This window comes from Apteryx mantelli, chromosome 31, assembly GCF_036417845.1.
Source record: "Apteryx mantelli isolate bAptMan1 chromosome 31, bAptMan1.hap1, whole genome shotgun sequence".
NCBI lineage: Eukaryota > Metazoa > Chordata > Aves > Apterygiformes > Apterygidae > Apteryx > Apteryx mantelli.
The window spans coordinates 3,761,014-3,775,501 of NC_090008.1; the positions used below are offsets into that span (position 1 = coordinate 3,761,014).

General features: G+C 53.3%; 1 protein-coding gene across 2 annotated transcripts in view; it reads right to left on the bottom strand.

Annotated features, from left to right (window-relative positions):
• Positions 1-13,344, bottom strand: part of ZNF687 (zinc finger protein 687) — a 34,939-nt gene extending 21,595 nt beyond the window's left edge. For both annotated transcript variants that reach the window (XM_067313439.1, XM_067313440.1), the window contains exon 1: positions 13,264-13,344. The gene's annotated coding sequence lies outside the window, so the exon portion shown is untranslated. The remainder of the gene's footprint in view (positions 1-13,263) is intronic.
• Between the last annotated feature and the right edge of the window lie 1,144 nt (positions 13,345-14,488).

Genomic DNA, 14,488 nt, shown 5'->3' on the forward strand with positions numbered 1-14,488 from the left:
CTGCTGCTCCCAGACCTCGAGCTGGCGGCCACCCTCAGGGTGGAGAGATGCCCGGGGGGGGAAAAAAAAAAAAAAAAGGTTGGGGTGGTTATTTGCAGTTTGGGGGAAAAAAAAAAAAAAAAAGACGGGTTCACCTGGCCAGCAGACTGGGGGACAGGAGCAGAGCAAACTGCTCCCTCTGTTTTCTCCTAGGGCTGTTGGAGCTATTTTGAAACTGCTCCCCTGCTAAAAATCGCCAGCCTTTGTGCAGAGGAGCCGACGCCAGCAAGAACAACTGGTTTTAATGAGCCAAACAAGCACTGGGGGTTATATAACCTCCCTCCCCAGCTTTCGCGGCCAGTCTTTGGAAGAGGGGGGAAGGCCAGCAGGGGCAAATTCCCACAGCAACCAACTTGAAGCACCTGGCGCAGCTTTTCCACATTTCATTCCCTCCTTTCGCTCTCTAAATCTTGCTCAAGCCCTGTGTTCCCAGCAACTGGTGGAGAGGAGGAAAGCAAACCCTGCAGTAGCCCTGCTTTCTGTTATTTATGCAGCAGCCGGTGCTCATCTGCTCTCATTCCCTTCTCTCCCGGGGCAGCTCCTCCCGCCGCCGCGCTCCAGCGAAACAGCCACATTAATGGTCGACACAATTCCCAGCTGGTGCCGGCAAGCACTGCCGAGGGGAGGGACGACATCCGCAGCATCGGCCCTGACTCTGCCCTGCTGAGGTGTGGGGAATAAACGGTGCAGCGGCATCGTCTCCCTGCACCCAACAGGGCTGAGAATGGCACCGAGGGCTTTGCAGAGCCGCTAACCCTGGGGTTTTGTGGTTGAGAGAAATCGTGCAAGATAAAGGAAAGCTGCAAATTTATTTCAGAGTGAAGACCGTAGTTTTCATGAGTGGTGTCCAAGCTGGTATGAGCAGCCGTGGCTTTGTAGCATAAAGCCACTTTAAAATGTTTATTTTAAAGTTTTTATTCGGGCGTATTAATTTAAGTTGCTCCCTGCAACATGCACAGTTCCCTGCTCTAACCATTCAACCACTCCCTCTCCCAAGTGACAAGACTGTCTTGCTCCTCAGCGGGGGAATCTCCCAAACATAAAAATTTCCAGAAGATATCCAGATAGACATCTTTCCCCCAACACTTTGCCTTTAGTTAGCACACAAAACCCAAGAAGCTGAAACCAAGTGATGCAGAAGAGTACAATTTTACTGTCCAAATTGAGTGAAGGCCAAAAAGTAAACAAGATTACAGAGATGGGAGGATTTTAAGAGATATTATTAGTCTGACAGCAAACTATTAAAAAAAAAAAAACCTCAGAAGGATTGCTTGCTCAGAAAACATAGGTTGCACTGCTGTCAACCGAGCAGAAAACTGTACGCTTAACCTCCTGGAGTTATTCCCAGGACTTTGTTTATCTATCTCCAAACAGCATCTCCCTCTCAGACAAGACCTGGCGTACAGAAAACATCCTTATGAGCGCATGCTCTTGGTGAAGTTGGGTTTTTAGCCCCTTTGCCCTGTTATGCATGAGGAAACCAAGGCACAGAGCGATCAAGCAGTAAAACGCCGGCAACAGGGTGCAGACACGAGAAGTACAATGACAGCTGACACATGTGCAAAGCTTCATGCTGGATTTTTAGAACTGGCCAGTGCGCATTTCCCAGGGGTACACTTTCAAACCCAGATTATCCGAATAGCGACAAGTCCCCGCTGCGCCTGTCCAGCCTCTCAGAGTAATTAGCCCATTTGACCGCCGCACCAACAGAGCTGGACCAGCGGTAGCATCTCCGATTGTTTCAGGCTCATTTGAGCACCGAGGGATCCTACCCCACCAAAACCCCATACCTGTGGGAGCTACATCCTTCCCCTCTCGGCCAACAGCAGCTTTCTTGGCTTCTGTGCAGGCCCCAGCTAGGCTGGCTGTGGCGGGGACCACGCTCCAGCATCTAGCACAGTGCCGGGCAGATCCTCCAACTTCAACGTTCATTAGCCGGCCTCACTACTTTCCAGAACTATAATTAGCTTTGCTAATATAAAAGCCAGGAGGGATTCAAGCAAGCTTTGGAAGAGATAACACAGGTCAGAAAAGAAACAGAGGTTAACGTTAAAAATGCCTCTCACGCATCAAAAGAGCCTTTAATTTGCAGATCCATGGCCATGGAATTAAACCTCCCACACCACTTTTTCTCTTCCCCAGAGGGAAGGAAATGTCACTTCCCCCTCTTAAGGATGGGGGAAGCAAGCAAAGAGGAAAAGTATCAAGGGTAGCAAAGCAATTTGGGGCACAGACTGCACAGAGCGTGGCATCCCCATGTCCCTGGCTCACGAGGAGCTCATAGGATTTCTGAAACTGGTAGCCCCTGCCCCATGCCTTCCCACAGATGTCCGCTCTTGCTTGTCCCATGTTCCTCAGCAAACCCAAAATGCTTTTCCACCGCTCCCCATGCAGCATTTACACCTCCGATGATCCACCGAGTCCCTTGGCCATTCCCCGGGCGACACACCCCTGCTCCAACTAGCATCCACTTGCTCCGTAAACGCAGTCCAAACCCACACAGCCTATTGCCAAATCGCATCACCCAACCTCTTTTCCAGCGCGAGAGGTTTCTCTCTCCTGCCTCTCTGATCTCCTGCAAATTTGCTTATCTAGCAAGGCTTTAGCGGCGCAGTTTGCAAACACAGTCCCCATTACATTTCTGGAAAGGCAGTCACTCTGTGCCAGGGACCCAAGCCCGGTACTAACCTTATGGAAAGGAGCTTCACGATGGAGCGGAGAGGGAGGAAAAGCAAAAAAAGGGCGGTGGGGGGAGGAAGGGACGGAGAGTGGTCTCAGATTTCACATGTAGGAGAGGGTGTGCAGGGAGGGGAGAAAATGATAGAAAGGCAGGCTGGTTAAACAAGAACCAGCAACACGTCCTACTCCCAGCATGACATCATGAGGTCAGGGCTCAGCAGGGACGGCTGCAGTGGGAGGGGAGGCTCAGGGAAAAAAAAAAAAAAAAAAAGGAGAGAAATAAATAAAATAACCCAGCACCCAACTCCTCCATCTGCCAGTGCCGGGATCCAGCAATGCACCAGGGCCAAGCTGGCAGCCCGCGGCCAGGATCCACACACATGGGGCACTGCAGGCAGGGAAAAAAAATGGGGGCAGCAATAACGCACGGTAACTACCAGGATGCCAGGGCTCTGCTTACATCAAACCAGGTTTTTCAAACTCCTTTGACAATGTCTGCATCCTCTTAAAACCAAAATCCTCAAGGATTTCTGGGGAGAATCGTCTCTATTTCACCATGTAAACCCAGCTGGGTGAGAGTCATGGCCATTTCTGGGGAGCTTTTGGGCCAAGATGGGTTTGCATCTCTTGAAGCAGCAGCATCTGCAGTCTCCTAATCTGGGCCAGACTCAGATTCACCATGTAGGGAAAAAGGGGATGTCTAGTTTTAGGATTTTTAGAGATCCCAGAAAGGGGGAAAAACTCCAAACCCCAGACGCATCCAAAGGCCTGAGTTGATCAGTCTCCCCCCCTTCCTTCACCTTAATGGGAGTGTCGAAGCTTCAACGGCTCAGTTAAAAGCCAGCATTGTGAAGGTACGCTTATGACAAAGCAATTCAGCGAGCGTCTGAGCACTTTCATAAGCCATTATCTCTACGCCAAATCCCCCAAGCTCTTTCTGCTCAGGGGGAAAACCCACACAAAAGATCGGAGGTCCTGACTTTGGGAGATAACCTGCAATTTCCATTTTTTTAGCAGGGAAGCTGCCATTGGCAGCCCAAGTCCACCCAGACCTACCAAGAAACCCTCCAATGGGTACTTTGCCCTTTGCCCCCTTCCGGACGAAAACGCACAGCACTCGAAGAAAGAGAGAAACAACATAAGGTCTAAATTGTCTCCAGCTTACAAGCCAGAGCCTAGTCTTAACCAAAAGCACCTAACACTGCAAGAGGCAAAGCAGGAATGAAACCCAGGCGTCACTTCCACCATTTTCTTCATGCAACCATCCACGGTACGGAGGCACCAGCAGCTTCTTCCATGCCACAGAGAGGTGTGACCGCCCATTGCTTGCTCAGGAGCAAACTTCCATCTCATTTTTCACCCAGCAATCTGGGTCGCTCTCCTGCCCAGCGGGGCCTCCACCTGCCACATCCAGTTCTTTGTTCAGCTGTTTTGCAGGGTTATCACTCACCAATGGTATCATTTTTCTCCCCAGAGCAAATGCCCAGCTCTGCTTGATTTACTGACGATGCGGGGGACAGACATTTGCTTCACGCTTTCCAAAAAAGAGCTTGCACCTCCCTCATTCAGCCCAAACAAGGAAAAAGGATCATCCCCAAAAGCAATGTTTTTAGAACTGGCTCAGCATGGAGGAGAAGGGAAAACAGGGCCGGAGGAGCTGGCAGGGGCTACAGTAGGGCGAGCAAGTGAGGCCTCAGCATGCCAAAATGCAAAATCCTGCCTGCAGAAAACTCAGGAGCTCAGCACCTCCACAGAAAAAGTCTCCCCCAAGAAACACTCTTGCGCTCAGTGCATGACAGCCGTCCCCTTCCCAGGGTTTAGCCTGATGTTAAGCAGCAAATAATACTTGGCCATGTCAGAAAGTCAAGGTTTATTTGCTTCCAAGCACTCGAGAAGTGTACATGTCCCTGACATGCATGGACCCACGTGTGGGCTTTGGCACTCAGGCGGTATTTCCTGCAGTGGGAAAGCGCTTATAGCCAGTGTGGCTCCCACGTCTCGGCATTTCCCAAGTAACACTGCAAAGGGCTGGACTCAAAAGCAACAATGGCTGCAAGATTTAAAGGGGAAAAAAGAGCCACGATGCCCAGACAATCCTGGCAGAGGTTGCTCCAACGCTTGTGGCTTTTTTGTCATCTGTTGAAGGCAAATGTACGCGGATACCTACAATAATGACAAGCGCTGCCACTGAAACAGCTCCTGACAGGGTGGCGAGCTGATAACCCGTCACACAATGGCCGGTCTGTGCAGAGCAACCTGTGGCCGCACCTCACCACCACCCCGTCAGCGAGGCAAAAGCGCTGCTGTGCTTGCAGCCTTTGCAAGACGGATTTGATTTCCATCGATCCCAGCACCCGCTGCGGCTCACCTCCGGGCACAGGGGTACATCCTTGCCACAGGGCCACCCCAGCACGGCTGGATACATCCCCAATAGCTTTTATCAAATCAAGGTAGGAAACGTTGCAACATTGTTTTTGATGGAAAAAGCCACGCAGGTATTGAGGCCTCCAAACATGAGTATGGGCAGTGGGAGCTTGCCAAGACATTGGGTACACGTTCATCTTGGGCAACCAAAGCCCACCGCTGACCTCCTGCCTACCAGAGCCAGCTAGAAAACATGACTGGTGTGACACCTACCAATTTCATTTCCAGCTTCCTGCCCTTTCTGTTCTCTCCAACACATCCAGCCACACAATTCAGCTCCTGCTGGAATAAAATGCTCTTCTCCCTCATAACCTGCTTCTCCATTTTCACTGAGCTTGGGTTTTTTTTTGTTGGTGGTGTTTTTTTTGTTTTGTTTTGTTTTTTTAAAGAAACTGTGGGGTACCTCTCCAGGCTTAGCCACTTTGTCCCTCCATGTTCGTGGCCTTTCAAGGCCCGGGCTATTTGGCTTAGCTGGTTTCCATGGGGTCACTCCCTCTTCGGCTGTAGCAGGTCCCCTCTCTCCTTCATCAAGATTTTGGCTGCTGAACCGGCTCTTCCACAACAGTCGGCAAATAACCGGCACGCTTGCCGAGAAAGGCGCAGCCAGAAGCCCAAACAGATCTGGTTCATTCCACATTTTCCAGCAAAGCCCAGCTAACATGAAAGGAGAAGGTGTTTCACTGCAGCATGGTAAGATGCTTGGCGGCTCTTGCCAAGCCAGGCTATTAGCTCACTGACAGACAGGAAAAGAACGGTCACTTTAAGGCGCTCCGAGAGTTTAATAATTAATTTATCCCAATGAAATCTACTGCCTCTCGGGGAGGCACGCTGCCTTGCCCAAAGTGCAACCTGGCCCCTGCTGCTCACCCGCCTTGGAAAAGGCTCCTTCCTTCCCCCTTTTTCCGCTCATAGCGCATGAAAAGGCTCTCTGGGGGGACCAGGTAGAAAATAATACTCTGCCCGGGCACTCGATGGGCCATTTGAAACCCTCGACATTGTTTTCCCTGCTCCAGGCAGCAGTAGGAGATTAAAACTTCAGCCATTATGCGCATGTTTTGTGCTCCCATTGTGCTCCGCTCAGCCGTCCCTCCACATTAACATCTAAACAGGTCCCCGCTATTCAACCAGAGCGTGAGGTCTGGGGGCTCGGAGAAAAGCTCCAGCACCTCTCCCCACGGTGTAGCTCCCACCAGAGCTGGCTGCCCCTCTTCTTCCCCCGACCTGCTTCCCTCGGCAGCATAAACCAAATTTTACACTGAAGCAGCCGAGCAGAGCAAGCAGGACGTTTCCATCTGCCAGCCAGGAGCAGAGCAGAAACACAGGAGCTGGCAGGGATTTTTTTTAAATGGCCACGCCAATCTGATCGCCTGGTAGCAGCCGCTAAAGCTGTTGCGTGCAGTGGCCAGGCCTGCGTGACAAAGGCATCTCTGCTGGCCAGGAGCGTGGGGACAGCAGGATCTCTTCCCGCAGGGAAAATGCAAGCAGGCATCCTTCATACATGGGCGCTATTTTGGAATAAGCACATCCACACAGGGCTCGCTACCTCTACAGCTTATCCCTCTGTAGCTATTCCTGCTGATTTCCCCCGGCAGAAAATCCCCAAACCAAGGACTGCAAATGCCGTTGCTGATCCAGGTGGCGAGCAGCATGTCTGCACAAGCCAGCTAGCACTGTTTACGTTCAGCTCAAGGAGGAGGAGGAGCGTTGTTTGCAAACCCCTTCCTGGCTCCATTTCCGTCGGGAGAACAAGTCGTTGGGGAGCTAGGCCCAGCACAAGGCCCGGCCTTCGCCCAGCAGTTGCACCGAGTCTGTAAGCAGGTGCGATAAAGCACTACAGCCTTAAATGCCATCACGGCAATATGTGTATGCCGTGCTCTGCTGCCTGCCTCCAACTGCATCAACAAGGAGAAACTATTCCCCTAATAGAAATAGCTCCAATGATGCAAACACTGTGGCAAATCCCAGCCTCTAGACCTGGTGCAGAGGCCATCCTTGTGACCAGACCCAGCCCGGACATGCCTGACAGAACTGGCTCTGTGTGGGAATAAAAACCATGGGAGGGGGAGCAAGGAGCAGGAAAATTGTACTCAGATCAACAGACGAGGCCAGCAAAAACCTTAGGCAGCTGCAAAAAATGGGTTTTTGCGTTAGCACGTCTTACTCCAGTCAGGCAGAACACCAGCCACATCAGGGCACTCGGAGTGGCCAGTCCACATCAGGCTAAAGTCTATTAGCCAGGAAAACTCCCTGAAAACACCAAAAAACCCTTGCAGCTAAAAGAAAAGATTTCCAGCCATGCAGCATCCTCGGCTGCAAAGTCTCCCCGCTGCCTCGGATTTCAAGGAGGCTCTGGCTCTGTCCTACTGTTACCATTTTCAGGCACAGGCTCTTGGCTCCTGCACATTATTCACAGCAGTGCATCAACCCTCCCGGATATGGAAGAGGTATCTGTCAAGTTCAGGCTATCCCATCATTTCAGGCATCTCAAAACGCTTCGGATAGAAGTTAGGTCTCACCATCCCTTGCAGAGGGAAGCGAGACAGCCCTGGTTGACACACAGGGAAGCAAACAGAATAATCCTCCTGCCATGCACCCTCTCAAATTGATAGGCATGTAGGGGTGAGCCTGCTTCAGTCAAGACCTCCCTAAATCAATCCTGTCGACCACTCGCTTCGACGTGCAAAGAAGTTAAGTCAGCAGTGCCCAATACCCCCCAAAATAAACCGCCCTCCAAGGACGGCCTGGTGGTAGGAGCCCTGCTGGAGGCAGGAAAGACAGGTCCCATTTCCCCCCTCAGCCCAGGCTTGCAGGGCCATGGTTACACCTTCCTGACCTCAGCAAGCCCCATGGTCCCACCAGGGAACCGCCGTCAGTGCCAGGGCACCACCACTTGCAGCACTGCCTTCGCAACCGAAAAGCTACTCGTGGAAAAGCTCCTCAGCATGACCGCAGGGTTTCTGAAAGCCCGTTCCTCCTCAAATAATAGTAATACGTAAGCTGGCTTAGCGACTTGGACCCGGTGACAGGGCAGGGGATGTTTATACCTAAAAGACTGAAAAATCTGAACCTCTTCTCATAGGACAGATTTTATGATTGTTCTAATGGAAGCATATTTTGTTCCCCTTTTTCTATACACTTACTCTGTCCATTTAACCTTGCTTCTTAGGGTTCCTTGCCCCTTGTTTGAATTGCACAGAGCAAGAGCAAAACTACACCAGATCTCCCTGTAGGCACGGGGTGGGGGGGGTGTGGAATAAAAAAGGAGAGAGTAGCATTTACATAGAAATAAAAAGGAAGTGCTGGTGTCAGACCCAGAGCTGGCAGGGAGACACAGGGGCATGTATCAACACTGGAGCAAGCTGTGCTCATTTTTAAACTTTTAGTGGGTTTTGCGACAGCAATTGACTCTTTAAAATGACTGTGCAACTTCTAAAAGCAAGAGGCAAAACTAAACTCCACAGTGAAGTGGGGGGCGGGGGGGAGGACACAGTCTCTCACCAACACACAGCAAACACGGATCCCCCCCCGCCTGGATATTAATAGCTAACTCACAACTTTCACTGAGTTCAAAACATGCTTATTTGGGGAACCAAGCAGGAAACTCGATTCTTCCCCCCACAACCCGGTGCAAATCCACCAAAGCCGCCATGAATAGGAGCCCAGCAGTCCAGTGCCAGTGACACGGTACAGTCCCCGAGCAGAGCCCAGCTGCCATGCACAGGGATGACACACATCCTGAGTGGAGGCTGGTCGGGGATTAAATTCCCATACGTTTAACAGAATTAAGTCTCTACCATCTGCTAACTTCTGGAGATATCAAAACAAACAAGCGGTGGATGAGATCCAGCAAGCCCGACAATTTGGCCAGCCTGAAAAATTAAGTTTTTAAACACTGGCAGACATTTTTGTAGCACCGATCAGCAGAAAGCAGCCTTGATGTCAACACGGGGAGGTGGCGGGGGGGGAGGGGGGATGAGCCCCAGGCTCTGCACTAACATCTAGTGTGAGGTGCCTAAAACCCCTCCAGGGCTGTACATTACTGTACATGTTACTGTGTAACGCAGTTTTTGTTCCCAGATTAAGCACTGTAAACTGGATCCACAGTACTGTAGACAAGGGTTTCCTTGATTCAGCACAGACATTTCATGGGAGAATCGACAAGCTCTCCCCAAGCGTTCAGCCAAACAACGTCCACCTCACCTAGGCTCATTTCCACGTCACGATTCGAAACTACAGGCTGGAGGGTAGGAGCAACTTTCCCCAAGGTGACGCAGGGCAAGGTCCCATCCAAAGGTGAGCACAGACATTCCAGAGCAGACGTCTACACGGCTGCAAAGCACCAGACTCCTGCGCCAGACAGGCTGCTCAGTTATAACATACTTGGACGGTTTACCCCAGTGGCAAGTCACACAAAAACCTGTTGCAGTTTAGCCCAGCACAGTTGCAGAAAGCCAAGAGCGGTGGTGTAGACGCTCAGGGCGGAGAAGGGACAAGCTCCAGGTGGGAAAAGGAAACACAGCTCAGCCTCCTCACGCTTGCGGCATAAATACCCTGCCCTGACAACACCAAGAACAGCAATGAATGACCCAAGCACCACGAGCTTCCTCAAATGAACACTGCCATTTTCTAAAACATAGGGAAGGGAAAAGACAGCCCCCAAAGGTTCACAGGTGAGAACGGAGGCACAAAAGGGAGCAGCGATTCACCCAGGATATCCATGTTCCCAGACCAGCCAACACTTAACGTGATGCTTTTCCCAAGACCATAAGGCTGTTCGGGATCTAGAGCAGGTAATGACCCCTATTATGATCTCCAGCAGCATTGCCCAGCAGTGGGAGCATCCTTGTTTTTCTTCTGACATGACCTGCTGGGCTCATCCTTCCTCTGATGCTAAGCCACAGAAAAGACCTGTGTGCTTGGTAGAAGCACTTGGAGATCTCACAGGCAGTGCACACTATTAATAATTTCCAGCTAAGCCATCCCCCTGCCAGATTGAGTGCTCTGAGATTTTCAGAAAATCGAAACAGAGTTATCTCCATCCTGATGTGATTCACGCTATGTCATCATGCTGAGTTTTACAAGGTGAAGTTTCCAAACTCAGCCAGGACACCCCATTTATTCTAGCAGTATAAAGAGAAAATCTGCCATGCAGGATGCCAAAAGGAAGGAAACACAGAGTTCCCTCGCTCTCGTCACACACTACAACAGCCCCGCGCCATCACTGTGTTTGCTTGCTATTAGTACGTTATTATTTTTATAGCACCCAGATGTGTGCTTAGGTGCAAATAAATTAAAGCTCTACAAAATGTGTTGCAGGGGACAATCCCACATTAACAGAAGCATGGATTAGAATAGATGACCTAGAAGGACTTAATCAGAGGAGAATAAACCCAGAAAATTATAGACAGACTCCATTCCTGCAAGATGCTGAGCACCTCAGGCATTGTTAGTACTACCGCTCTCAACACCAGAAAGATCTTCCTGGTCGTCAGAGGAGTTTCTAAATACCTCCACACTCACACCACCTCTCCAACAACTTGACCCTCTCGTTTCTGCAAGGTCCCATTGATTTAAATTGGTCTCTGCAGGGTAATCAGGGCCCCAACAAGTCTCAATTCCTAAATGCACCCCTTAAACAAACCTAACTGTCAAGGCTATTGAACTTTTTCTCTGCTCACCTTTTAGAGAAAATCTCTTACTTTGAATAAAACTCACTGTGGGAAGATAATCACAGCACCCAAGGACTGCCTGTTACACAATTACATGCAGACAGACCAGCAGCAAGTAATTAAGGGACTTTTTGGGGCAGAGATCAAGAAAGGGGAGGAGGGAGGAAAAGAGAGAAACGGGGTTTGAAAGAAAACAATGCACTCTTACTACCAAACCAACCTCACTCTCACAAGCAAAAAACAAGAGGCCCTTAAGGAAGTGGCCAAGGCCCACAAGAAACAGCCACGCCGAAACGCTTGACTTCCCTGCACGAGGTTCATCCCCCCGGCCCACGACTCCTCTGCTTTCTCCTCTTCCTCCCCAGGCCTTCAGGAAGAAGCTCCCAGTGCAGGATCACCTCACTGCCTGCAGTACCAAAGCAGCTCCCAAACCTGTCCAGCCTCCCCCAAACTTCACGGAGCACCTCAAGAGTCTGCGAAGCAGCACCAAGAACCTCTCGTGAGTTTTCACTGCTCCCAGTTGTCCCCTGCTGGAAGTCAGGGTGGACCGAGACACTGAATCAGGACAGAGCCCACCTCTCCACAAGCCTTCTCCCAGCTCACTGCCCTCACTTCATTTTCTTGCATCTGTATCCACACCAAGCCCTCCTAGAGGGCTGGCCTGTGAGCTCAAACCCTCTCAACCATCCCAAGGCAGGGAGATAGCTAGCACAGGCCATCTTCTTTCTTCCTAAAACACAAGTGTTGCCATTATGAAGGCTGAAACAAGATCCTCCCCAAACCTTCCTTATTCTCTCCAAAACTAAAACCAGGACAATAGCGAGATCCTTCCTCCCCAAAACCTAAGCAACAAGGGAGCCACAGCACCCTTCTTCCAGGACATTGGGAGCGTGATAAGAGACTCAGGCACCTAATTCTCAACTGCCATCTTTGGATGTGGGTACATAGAGAAACCAAAGAGGCTCTGCATGGTTCAAAGCCAGACCAGCCTCTTATTCACACAGTTGCTCCTCAAAAACTGGAAGAGCAAGAAACCCCCTCCAGAAACCAGGGCTCCAAACCAAGACACCACCTTATTTGTAAGGTCCTTTCTGCCACATGGACTGGCTGAGGCCAGGACCCATCCCCTTATCCACCACATCCTTCTGGGAGGGCACAAAGAGATGCTTCCCTCCACATGGAGGGGCACATGCTTTAACCGTTGCCAGCACATGCAAGGTGGGGAGATGAAAGCTCTTCCAGGAGCTGGAGGGGAAGGATCCCATCCGTAAGCAGCCAGGAGCAGGAGAGCACAATGCCACTCCTCTCTTGGGCACGCACTCCTCCCAAAAGAGATGTGGGATGAGTATTACACCCAAGGAACCAGAGGGCCCACAGCCAGTCCCTCACTGAGCCATGTGCTGGCAGGGGAAGGCTGCCCCCGCTCAGCCCCCAGGGCAGGAGGGAAGAAAGCCAAGACCAGCAGGTCCCCAGAACTCTGGCAGGGTGTGACAGCTCCCCAAGTCCCAGAGCTGAAAGGGGGAAGCAGGACCATGCCCCCCCAGGAGCTGTAGGGGCACACAACCAGAACCCCCCAAGCTGGAGTAGGGTAGGGGCAGGATGAGACCCCCCCCCAGGAACTATAGGGGAGCCTGGCCAACCCTGCCCATTCCCAAGGCCTCCCCAAGAGCTGCAAGGGGGCATGGTCAAGCACCCCCACCGCCAGGGCTGGGGGAACATGGCCAGGTTCCCAAGAGACTGAGGGGGGGAAGCCAAAACCAGCCCCCCCAAAAGCCCCAGGGCTGGGGGAAGGGGTGTGACCAGGCCCCCCAGAAGATGCAGGGGGGCATGACCATTTATGCCCCCCATCCAGAAAACAAGGAGGGGGGATGAGCGCTACCCTCCCATAATCCTGGTGGGGGGGCGTTACCCCCCAAATCCTGGGAGGAATGACGACCATTAGCCCCCAAACCCTGAGGAGCGGAGGGGAGGACCATTACCCCAAATCCTGGGGGTGAGGGGTGACCTTACCCCCCCACACACACCGAGGGGGGAAGGGGTGACCGTTGCCTCCAAATCCTGGGGGGCAACCACTTCCCCCCCCTAACACCGAGTGAGGAAGGGAGGACCGTCATCCCCAAATGCGGGGGCGGGGGGAGAGCATTACCCCCTAATCCCGGGGAGCGGGGATGGCTAAGCCCAACCCCCCCGGGAGGGGATGAACCCTCTAAGGCGGAGGAGGGCGGAAGGGGTGGATGCCCGTCGCACCCCCACAAGATGCCGGAGGAGGTAACGGCCGCCCACATCCCGGGGTTGGGGGGGGCCGCGCCCAGCCCCGCTCAGACCGGGGCGGCCCGTCCCGCGCCCCGCGTCCCCCCCCGCCAGGCCCGGGCGCCCCCCGGCCCCTCCCCACCACGCCGCCCCCCCCCCGGGCCGGGGGGGCCTCTCGGGCCGGGCCCGGCAGCGGCGGTACCTGCTGCTCCAGGCAGGGAGGGGCCGCCGGCTCCCGCCCCAGGCCCCTCCGCGGCGACTGCTTCGCCTCAGCCACTTCCTGCTTCGCTCGCGCCCCCCTCCCTCCGCCGGCGGTCGCTCGCGCCCCGCGCGCCCGCCCCCCCCGCGCCGCGCCTTTGGCGGGGCCGTCCGTCACTCGCCGCCGCGCGCCTTCCCATTTGTCGGCGCGGCCGTCGCTCTCAGGCGGCCGCGGCTTCTCGCACTCTCCATTGGGAGAGCTGGCGACTACTCCGCGGCTGGGGCCCGCCTCCCGCGGGGTGTGCTCATTGGGGTATGGGGATGCCATTCAAAGGCTGGTCTACGCCCAGCCTCGCTGTCGCGTTTCCTATTGGTCGCTGGCGATGCCACACCCACGGGGCAGCCTCGCTGTTTATTGGCTGGCTGTTGGGCTCATCATACCAGCCCTCCCACTGCTGCTCCCCATTGGCTAAAGGAGGCTGTCCTTCAAGCAGCGATTCTCGCAGCTATTGGTCACGAGCGGTGTCCGTCTAGGGGTCTCCCTGTTGTTGCATGCCTATTGACCAAGAGGATCGTCGATCAACATGATGGCCCGCCCCCTCCCCGTCCAATTGGTTGAAGGCTCTCAGAGGAGGGCTGACTCCCATCTCCTATTTGCCAGGGATGCTGTCACTCAGGGAAGGGGCTGACCAGCCCACCCCACCCACCCACCCACAAGCTGGCGCGGGAATGTCAGGGCCTAGCCCCATTGGCAGAGAGCCCTGTCACACACATGCACCCCTCCCTCTCAGCTTTGCAATTGGCTGGTCTGCCTGTCTTTCATGACAAAGCCATGCCTCCCATGGAGCTGCATGGCTGTCACTCAATAAAAAAGTTCACCTCATCCCACCCTCCCCTGCTCATCTCCACCCCCCATTGGCCACACCCAGAGTCCCATGAACTAAAATGGTCCACCTGCTCACACTGCTGATTGGCTGACTCCACTGCCCATCAACAGTTCAGGCCACCCCTAGGGCTCAAGGTAAACAGTCCCCCAGCACTGGCAGGGGCTAGAGCATGGCATGCTGGGAGGTGGTACAGGGGGCAGGGCTTGGGCACCCAGGCCCCACCCCCAGGCACATGTGCATGTGTTTTATAGGGGAGGGGAGGTGCTGCCCCAGGGCCCAGTCCCCCCAGCACTAGGGACACTAGGGTAGTGGGGGAGCCCCTTCCCCCGACTCCCTGCCTGC